Raw genomic sequence first — 11412 nt, 5'->3', positions numbered from 1 at the left:
GATTTAAATCCTAACTTTACCACCTACCAGCTGCTTGGTCTTGGACAAGTCACTTCCACTGTCTGATCCAATTCCCTTATCTTTACAATGGGGATAGTAATTTTTTCAGAGTTTATGTAAGGTATTCAAAATGCCTGACTTAAATTAGGTAATTAATAAGTGATGTCTATAATATTTTTGTATGTTATATTTCTCCTATTGTACTTGTCTCTTCTAAAGTTCTTAGCATCTTTAATGCTAGCTAATCTTATATCTTTTCTTCTCTGCAACTACATTTTTCTCCATATTAATTTTTTATAAGGTCAATGCTTTATAAAGTCACCCATGGAGACTTCAGTACCTTTCACTCAAAATAGAAATAGCAGTATCTGCACTCCCATGTTTATTGAGCATTATTCAAGACAGAAGCAAACTAAACATCCATCTCCAGATGAATGGGTTAAGAAAATGTGGTATATTCATACAATGATACTACTATAATACTGTTTCTCAATCTTTGTATGACAAGAACTAAAGCAATTTAGCAAAACATTTCTTCTCTTTTCTCTGCACTTCTCATTTTGATTTCTGAAGACTCAATTCTTTTCCTTAAGAGACTCATAGAAAAGATATGGAAGGTGATGTGTTTAAAATTATGTCTTCACAGTTCAGTAACACTAGCTGATGAACACTCAGACTGAAACAGCCAACTTTAATATTTTATCAACTCATATTAAAAGTACTTTCTCTTTTTTTTCTGCTTGGAGGTTAGATGCTCAAAAACCTTTCAGTTATATTCAAAATTGAATGTATTCCTCTTAAAATTGATGCAGATAAAGATTAATACAAATTTCATTTTAAATAGTCTTCAAGACGGTCCTCACATATAGAAAGTTCAAAATCTACATATGCATTTGTTCAAATGCAAACACATACTTGATATTTACCCCAAAAAGGGAGCTGTTTTTGATATTTATAGTTTCTGTCTAATCTGTCAAGGGATGATTTAGTTGATTCTGTACGTTTTTCTATTATTTCCTTTTAATTTAGAGATATAATGTAGGAAGAATTTAAGGAGGTAAACATGTTGGAAAGGAATTATTTTTTGTCTTTTGCAGTAAAGGAAACGTTTGGAGAAAAGAATGGGAAATTTGGACAAAGGTGATTAAAAGTGACCTAAAGAAAATATAATAAAGGAAGAAATTGAACAAATAAAAATAAGTTGATGAGTCCAAAGGTACTTTTGACAACTATTGCCTTGTAAGGAAGGGAATAAAACCTTAGTGAATTTTATGAAAGAGAGGGGTTTTCTTTCTTCCTCTTCCCCATCTATAGATATATGAGGAGGATAGAATGTTTAGTGTGAAATGGCACATTTAAATGGCAACTTTTTTCTAGCTTTATAGAGGTATTATTAACAAATAAAGACTGTATACATTTAAGGTGTACAACGTGCTGTTGTAATATACATATACATTGTGAAATGATTACCATAATCAGGTGAACTAACATATCCATCATTTCACATAGTTAACTTCTTTTTTGCACTTGAAATTTACTCTCTTGAAAAATTTCAGGTATAAAATACATTATTATTAGCCACAGTCCTCATGCTATATATTAGGTCTCCAGAACTTATTCACCTCATAACTGAATGTTTATACCATTTGACCAACATCTGCTCACTTCCCCCAGCCCAAAGACCCTGGAACCACCATTCTATTCTCTGTTACTATGAGTTTGACGTTTTTAGATTCCACATGTAAGTAATATCACACAGTATTTGTCTTTCTGTGTCTGGCTTACTTCACTTAGCAAAATATCCTCCAGGTTCATCCATGTTGTTGCAAATTATTCAGCTTTAAATGGTTGATTTTTTATTAAATTAAATTCAATTGATCCCAGGTGATTAAATTTGAGGCCAGCCAGACTAACTGCTAAGCACTGTAGCTCAAACTCATCAAAAAGCATATGCTTACTTGTTTTATTTTTAGCAATAAAAATCAATTCGTGAAGGGTAAGAAAATATCTTGAAAATAAAAATCAGTTAACCCAAGTTATTTCAAGTCATGAAATTAAATTCTCAGTAGATTCTTTAGTAAACACTAAAGAGCAGTTATCTTTTATGCCTTTGTACATTAGGTAAAGCTGGAAACATATTTGGCTTGAATGTTGTAGCACTTTCCTTGCAGATTTTATAGGCTCCCTATTAGATAATCAGACAACTAATAAAGACAAGGAATCTCAACTTGGTAATAATAATAGTAAAAATAGTGTCTATTCATATTTATTATGTGCCAGAAACTTTAGATGTATTAATTCATTTAAGACAATCATCCTGTGAGGTAGATACTATTATTACCCCCATTCCACAGATGTCACAGAGCACTTAAGTAATAACATGCCCCAAGGCATCACAGCTATTAACTGCATAAGTTGGTTTTGAATTTAGCTAAGAGGCTTGAGAGCTTATCTGGTTTTCACTTGCCTGAACTGCTGATTTAGAGAGCCCCCAGAAGAGAAATAAGATAGACACTTCTTGATGGTGTTTCTACAACACACTTAGAACAAGTAAAAGCTTGGGGCATAATTTTTGTAGAGGTGATTGATCTTTGGTGACTTCTCTTCCTTTTGGTCACTGTCTCTCACCCCTGTCACATCTGTTCTTAGGATCTCCCTCACCAAATTCTTTTCCCTGAGTTTGTCGACTGAAAAAAAAAAGCACAACCTAAAAATTGAGAACTATGTTTTATTTGGAGAACTTTCTGAAGACTTCAAGCTGGGGAGACAGCCTCTCAGAAGAACTCTGAGGGACTGTTCTGAAGAGGTAAGGGAGGATCCAGGATGTACAGGAGTTTTTGCAACAAAGGCCAGGTAGTCGGAACAGCAAAAGATTACTATTAATTAAAGAAAACTAGATACCTCAAGTTAATGAATTTAGCACTTTTCTATGTATGGGAAGACGCAAGAGTCTGGTCTCATTGAAATTATCCCTTTAATATACACCTTAGCTATCCAGGGTCAGTATCCTGTGCTTTCTCATCCTGAGTGCCCTTGGGGTACACCTCTGGAGAGCTGCAGTGGCTGAGAGCTTGGTGGTGCGCAGCCCATTTGTCTCCATCCTGAGTTCCCTCAGGGCTCACTGCTGGGGATGACTGTAGTGGTTTGATGGCTGCAACCTCCTTTGTTTACTAATATGGAGGGCAACATTTTTCATTCACAGGTTCCAAGGCTCTCACTGTGTCACTCCACATGAGTCTGCCCTCTTGACACCATATCTCTTGCTCCAGATTTATCTCTTTGTTTTCTTCTTTCCTTTTCCTCCCATTATTTTTGTGTCTAGTGTTTCAGGGACAGGTGGGGAGTAATGTACCACCTGTGCACTCAAACCCTGGGAAATAAATTGACAGTTCTAACCATGATCACATGTCATAACCTTAAGTGCTAAGTGGTGATTTGATTTGATTTAGGGAAATTTTCACCACCTATAGAAAACTGGAGGAATTGTTTGGAAGGTGCATCTTTGGGGCCTCCAGATAAACTGAAGCAATAGTGTATATATATATATATATATATATATATATATATATATATATATATACACATACACACACACACACACACACACACACACACACACACACACACACACACACTGAGGCTGGAAATTCAGGCAGGACTTGCTACTGCAGTCTTAAAAGCATTCCAAGTCCTTCTTTGGGAAACCTTAGTTTTTGCTTTTAAGGTTTCCAATTGATTGGTTTGGATCCACCCACATTACACAGGTAATCTCTTTTACTTAAAGCGGACTAATTGTAGATGTTAACCACATCTCAAAAATACTCATGGACTTGAGGACACGAGGAGGGGGAGGGGTGGGCTGGGACGAGGTGAGAGAGTGGCATGGACATATATACACTACCAAATGTAGAATGGATGGCTGGTGGGAAGCAGCCGCATAGCACAGGGAGATCAGCTATGTGCTCTGTGGACACCTAGAGGGGTGGGATAGGGAGGGTGGGAGGGAGATGCAAAAGGGAGGGCATATGGGGATATGTGTATACCTATGGCTGATTCACTTTGTTATACAGCAGAAGCTAAGGCACCATCGTAGGGCAATTCTACTCCAATAAAGATGTTGGAAAAAAAAAAAGAAGAAGAAATACTCTCACCATGTAGTGTAAACCCTTGACATTTGTCTTGTTTTACTTTTTTCTTTTTGTAAGTCAAGTGCCTGACTTAAGCTTTGATTACCCAGGCATCCACTTCAAAGAGACATCCACTTCAAAGAAGGTATCTCAAATAAACACATTTCCAGCCATATGATTAGATAAAGAGAGTCAAGTCACCTTTGTTTTAGAGCTCTTGGTTGATTTCAATAACTGACCATTTGGGCCATTTGTTTCTTTTTCTCTTCCTGCACTGTAAATTCTCACTCTTATGTATTAATTCACCAATAAAGAGTAAGACCATGAAACCCTAGGTCTTCACCCTCAACCTCAATAAAAGCAGAACCTCAGACCCATGCATTCCCTCTCTCTCCCCTTGACCTCGCTGTGTGACCCCAGGTGTGTTGTGTAATTTCCAGGTCCTGTAAGTAATAAACCTTTTCTTTTTTCCCCAAAGTTTCCTGATTATTGCTAATAGTTTCTAACAATTATAAAAACCACAGGGCAGGTCCCACCACATCAGTCCAACTGTGACAGTAATGGATAAAGTGATATTGTAACAAGACTATTGCTGTAGCATTGGTTTGGTTGCTATTCCAGCCATCTTTACATCCCTGGATCCTGTATGGTTTGTTAAATTAATCTCCCAGCTTACCAACAGGTTCTTTGAGTTACCTGTACTATCAATAAATTTATTTTTTAAGTGGTTTCCATCTCTTCCAATCAAGAACTATGTTATATATATCCAATTTCTCCTTACATTCTTTACTTCTGGAAGAAAAGTACATGATGAAGACAATGATAATGACTTGGTAATCTTTCTTTTAACTACTTCCTTGCTTAGTAAATAGTGCTTTCCTAAGATCTCTGAACAGAACCTTGGAGTAGACAGGCAGATAGAAGAAGTAGACTGGTGGAGAGAACGTGGGTTTGAGCCTCTTCATATGGTACAAATGACTGTTGGAATGTGGGTTCTGATAATTTAATTGTGCATTTACTGTCTACCTAGGAAGCAATGCAGTGTTTTATATGGGCTGTTTAAATCTTTTTAGCAAATTATTTCAGTTCTCATTTTAGCATAAAAATATAGCATAAAAGAAATTCAACTTATAATTAGATCATATCAAGTTTAACTTATAATAAGATCATATCAAGTTTAAGAACCATCTGGTATTACAGTCTTAATAGGAATCTAGTATTACAGCAATGAATGAAAAAAGAAAGACATCTCACTGTATGAGTCTGTAATGAATTTCAATGTAGCTGCATTAAACTTGAGTAAATCTAGACTTCAATGAAGGAGCTCACTATTGAGCAGGGGAGAAAGAAAAGCAAACATCACATTATAAAATAAAGGTTGTTGTGAAAAAATAAAACACATGAAAAGAATATAGTTGAGGACAGATTTTTTATTTTTATTTTTTCAGGACCATGATGTAAGAATAGTTTTTATATGCTAAGCCTTACAGGATAAGGAGGTGCTTCTATGGAATGAAATAGAGGAAAAAGGTATTATACAGCAATGAAAGTATTAGAGTAATAATTATACCTATAGCTCAAGTCTATTGTTTACTCTGGCCATTCTTTGGGCTTTACAAACATTAGCTCATTTAATCCTCACAACATTACAGGGAAAACAATGAAATCATCTTCAATTTTCAGATAACAAAAATGAGACTTAATGAGGTAAAATAAATTGCCCAAGGTAATAGAGTTATTCGACATTGACATTGTAACCCAAGCGGTCTGACTTCAATGGATGTAAAAGAGAATGTCATCTTAAGATGTGAATGGAGTAAAAGTTGATTTAAGAAGACTCTTAATGGAGAATATTGTGATGAAGAGATAAAAAGATGTCAAGTAACGGAGAAGAATTGGTGATGAAGAAGATGAGATCTCTTTTAGGAAGATTTAAATGGCAGAATTAAAGATAAATCAATGAATGAGGAGAGGAGACAAATTGAGAATTATTTTTGTGACTGATTTTTCAGTCTTGTAGTATTAGGTGGATGGAAATACCGGAACAAAGGGTCTGGAGGCAGAAAGGGTACATGTGTAAGAATAAACTATTAGACCATGTTGAGGTTCAGTTGCCTACATAGACACACATTTGGAAACATTCTCCAAGCAGAAAAATATCAGAAGAAAGGCTAGATTAAGACAGATACAATATAGTGCAAATAAAAGCACATAGTGATGGGCTTCCCTGGTGGCGCAGTGGTTGAGAGTCCACCTGCCAATGCAGGGGACACGGGTTCGTGCCCCGGTCCGGGAAGATCCCACATGCCGCGGAGCGGCTGGGCCCGTGAGCCGTGGCCGCTGAGCCTGTGCGTCCGGAGCCTGTGCTCCGTGACGGGAGAGACCACAACAGTGAGAGGCCTGCGTACCGCAAAAAAAAACAAAAGAAAAACAAAACAACATAGTGCCAGTTAAATTTGAATTTCAGGCAAATGATTTTTTTTTTAGTACAAGTACGTTCCATTTGATATTTTGCACATTCCTATTTTTAAAATGTATTTTTTGTTTATCTGAAATTTAAATTTCACAGGTTGTCCTGTTTTTAATTTGGCATCCCTACAAACTGTAGATATAGATTTGAGAGTCATCAGCTTGCAGAGAAGAGATCACTGATTGCCTTGAGTAATGACATTACCTAAGAAAAAGAATTCTCAAAGGTGAGGGTAGACAATGATGTCCTTGATAAAATACAAAGTTTTGCCCCTTTTCTCATCGACTCTCTTTGCCTTATGACTTTTTAGTGTTCTCCCAGTCTGACCCCTAGTTCAGCCATATAAGATGCTTTGACCAAGAAAATGAGATAGAATTAATGGTGTGTCAGTTCTGGGTTTGGGTATCCAATATCCTTGCAGGTGTTTATTTTGCTCTCATACCCCTGACATTTGCATGAAAACGCATCTGGTCTAGCCTATTGGAGTATGAAAGATGTGTGGTGCAGAGCCAAGTACCCACACCAACCCCCAGTCATGTTAGTGAACCCAGAAAATCTATTTCATTTCCCCCAGCTCTCGGATGAGCGTTAGACTTATTTTTGTATAGAGTTGAGGTTTGTAGTCATTAACCAGCAATGTGATGGCAGCATGAAGGTACATTCTTATAACCGACCATCTTTACTACATGTATACGAACTTGTGCTGAGGTTGAAAATCTTTTACTTTTTAATTTATCATTGATTATTATTATCTCACAACTCACTATTGTGTGATTTGGGATAAGTAATTTAGCCTCTCAAACTATCATTCCCTCACTTATTACCCTAGAATAGCAACAATCTCTTAAAATTCTGAAGTTTAGGTGTGACAATGACAGGCAAAGTAAGAACACAATAAATATGTTATTATTACTAGTAGTTATATTGATGTTGGCTTATGATTATGCCTTTGTACCAAGCAGAGTGCTTAGCATATTGTAAACGGTTAATAAATATCTGTGAAAAAGATGATGAAGCATGATGTTTAAAATAAAAATAAAAGTTTATTTTTCATTTTCATCAATAGAATCATATTATTATAATAAATGACTTCCAATTTAATGAAGAATGTGACATAAAAAATAATTAATAGATTAGTGCTAGCAGAGATTTATTCAGTACATACTTTATGAAATACTTTAAATGGATCAAACATTGCTCTAGACACTGAAGATTCAGCAGTAAGTAAAACATATTAAGTCTCTGCCCATATGGAGTTTACACTTCCTGGGGAAGACAAACCATATATGTGAATAAATAAGCAAATATATAATATCCATTGGTGATAAGTGTTATGAGGAAAAAGCTACATAGGGGAGTAGAGGCCAATAAGGTAGTCAGGAATGGGCATTTGTATATGATGTTGTTGGGTGCCTTGTGGAATACAAGAAGGCATCCCAACAGAGATAATAATTAGATTGATATTTGAAGATGAGTAGGAGCTCATCATGAAAAGAGAAGACCATATCATCTGAGGTGAGGAAGGAGCTAGGACAAACGCAATTATTTGAGAAAGATTATGGATTATTTAGGTAATTACACATATTCATTCAGACAGTGTTTACTGAGCTTCATATCTGGTGGACCAAATTTATGATCCATGTTTTTCTGCAAATTGATTTTTAATTGAATTCTTTCCATATCAGCACATTGGGAGCTGAATTATTCTCTTCATAATAGCAGCATAATATGTCATCCCAAGACAGATAAGAAACCATTTTAAACAAAGGGCTTTCAACAAAGGGACCAAAGGATGAAAGGAGGCTTTGAGGGCTTTCCTGGTGGTGCAGTGGTTAAGAATCCGCCTGCCGATGCAGGGGACACGGGTTCGAGCCCTGGTCCAGGAAGATCCCACATGTCACGGAGCAACATGTTGTGGCCCGTATGCCACAACTACTGGGCCTGCGCTCTAGAGCCCGTGAGCCACAACTACTGAAGCCCGCCCGCCTAGAGCCCACGCTCTGCAACAAGAGAAGCCACCACAATGAGAAACCTGTGCACCACAAGGAAGAGTAGCTCCTGCTCGCCACAACTAGAGAAAAGCCCGTACGCAGAAACGAAGACTCAATGCAGCCAAAATAAATAAATTAAATTAAATTAAAAAAAAAAAAGAAAAGAAAAGAAAGGAGGCTTTGAGTCCTGGAAACCAGACCTAGAGACTGGTCATACAGTCATACAGAGTGAAGTAAGTCAGAGAAAATGAAATATCATATAATATTGCTTATATGTGGAATCTAGAAAAATGGTACAGATGAACTTATTTGCAAAGCAGAAATAAAATCTACTATATAGCACAGGGAACTATACTCAATGCTCTGTGATGACCTAAATGGGTAGGAAATCTAAAAAAGAGGGGATATATGTACGTATAACTGATTCACTTTGCTGTACAGCAAAAACCAACACAACATTGTAAAGCAACTATACTCCAATAAAAATTAAATTTATAAAAAGAAAAAATGAATAGATGAGAATGTATAGCCATAGCCCAAGAGACAAACGATAACTATAGACTTTAAAAAATTAGTAAACTGAAATACATACATTAAGTAGGCAGCACAAAATGGTTACCAATTGGATATGGATGAGAGAAAAGACATGTGAAGCCTCTCCAAATTCTGACCAGAGTGGCTGTATGGATCACTGTGCCATTATCAACAAACTGGACAATAGAGTTCACATGGTTTCTACAGCCCATAGCAAGGTGTTTGGCAAGAACATAACTAAATATATGCCAATATTAAGCCTCAGAATCTCCAAGTTCATAGCTACAGTTATAGGCGGATTCATAGATTTAGCCTAGGCCCCTTCATTTGGAGACCAGCAATTATATTTGTTAAATATATTTAAAAAAAAATAAGCTTTGATTCAGACTTGGAAAATGGACTAGGTATACTGAACTTTTATTCTATACATACATATGATAAAATATTTACTAAACTGCCCTTTCATATTAATAGAGTACTTTTCATTGATTAAAGAGTTTTTATATTTATTTTTATCATTAGATTTCCTGTGACCAATTTAAGCTGTAATGAGTTGTGATTATGAATGTTATGCCTCTAAAACCCTTTTTAGTGGGGGTAAGAAATTTTACTTTTTGTATCCACATTTCAAGAAATTACTCTCCCTCCACTCTATCCTTTAACATTAATCTTGGATCCTAAATTATGCAACCTTTATTTACTAGCATACCAGGGATAAAACTAACACTATTATGCTTTCTTCAAAATTAGGACCTTATTTTTAATCAAGAGATTTCTCCCCTACTTATTTTCTAACGTATTACGGACATAATAGATATAAACAAAATTCTCTCAACAGAACTATTTAGTGATCGCAATTTTAAAATGTTTCATGTTCCTGGTTTCCAATTCTTTTACAAGCTAACCAAGGACATAAACGTCACTTTTGCAATATGCTTCTAAAAGATATGACACTCAGGAGAATCACTAATTATGTTTGGGCACAAATCCAATTTACTAGCATCTAGACAGTTCAAAAAATCAGAAACACCTTCAAATAAGGCCAATATTTAAACATAACATACATGGTATACAAGGTCATACTTAGTAGGAGGTACTATCTGTCTGGAGAAAATTAAGTTGAGCAATCACATACTATATATTCCAAGTAATAGTCCTCTAGAAGGCTCATATGTTTTGTATGTTTATCAGAGTACATACAAATCAATTCACATATTGTTAAATTTTAGACAATAGAAAATGAAAATCAAAGATATGAATCATACAGAACAAGAACTACAATTATCATCATTATTAATCTACAAGGATCATTCCATTGCCCTTTTTAGTTAAAGGACAAAATAATTATCTGAAGAACTCTTCTATTTTATCCAAGGGATTTAGAACATACTAAGCTTTATGCATGAAAATACAAAGCTTATATATCACTAGCAAGGTTAAATGCATACAAAGGGATCTTCTGGAGATTCTTTGAGTTGACGCCTTCCAGCTAATAGCACTGGGTGTGTGTTCACTCTGAGCTTCATGTCATCCCCATGATGTAAGCCATCTTCTATGTAAGACACTGAGCCCTTGATCTATGAATTCTTCTTTTTCATTTATTTTTTTTTCTTTTGCTTCTCATGTTTGTTTGTTTTTTTTTAATTTGAAATCTAAACTGCAGTGTAGGTTAAAAAGTAACACTTTTTCAGTGGGCAATTTTTCATACAGTAATGCTCTTCCTTTAGATTTACAAAAGGATGAAAAGAATTTCTCAAGAGGCAAGCAATAGTGGTCCAAGTATGAATTTAAGTGGATTCAGACATGTCTGGTCATGTTGGACAAACTGGTGAAACAGGCTGCTCTGGCCTTTTGGCTAAGAAACCCTCTAGAGGAGGATTCAATCTGTGTTCACTGTTTTTGTTCCAAAAGGCTTGTTCCAAGTGGTGAATGATGAAATAAGCTAAAAAGAAAGTCCCTCTAGAGAAACTGAGGAATTTTCTGGGAGAGAATAAATCTTGAAAGAAGAAAGAGCCAACAAATTTTCTTGACCTTGACAGAGTAATGGAGCCAGAGTTGACAACCATGAGAAACTCTTATCAGCAAAGCATCTTTTGTGTTACTCAGGTTTGACTTGTACCATCATCCATTCATGAGAAAATGTATAGAATATTAAGAACACTCTAATAGAATGCAAAAAGAAATGAGAAAAGATCCCCCACCCCTATTTTCCATAGAACACTGTACCTCTATGATCAAGTGCATCCTGGCAGTGCTAAGTGGATCAGCCTTGTAAGGGACAATGGCCTTC

The sequence above is a fragment of the Leucopleurus acutus genome, assembly GCF_964270905.1.
Source record: "Leucopleurus acutus genome assembly, chromosome: 5".
Taxonomy (NCBI): Eukaryota; Metazoa; Chordata; class Mammalia; order Artiodactyla; family Delphinidae; genus Leucopleurus; species Leucopleurus acutus.
This window is presented reverse-complemented; position numbering follows the sequence as displayed.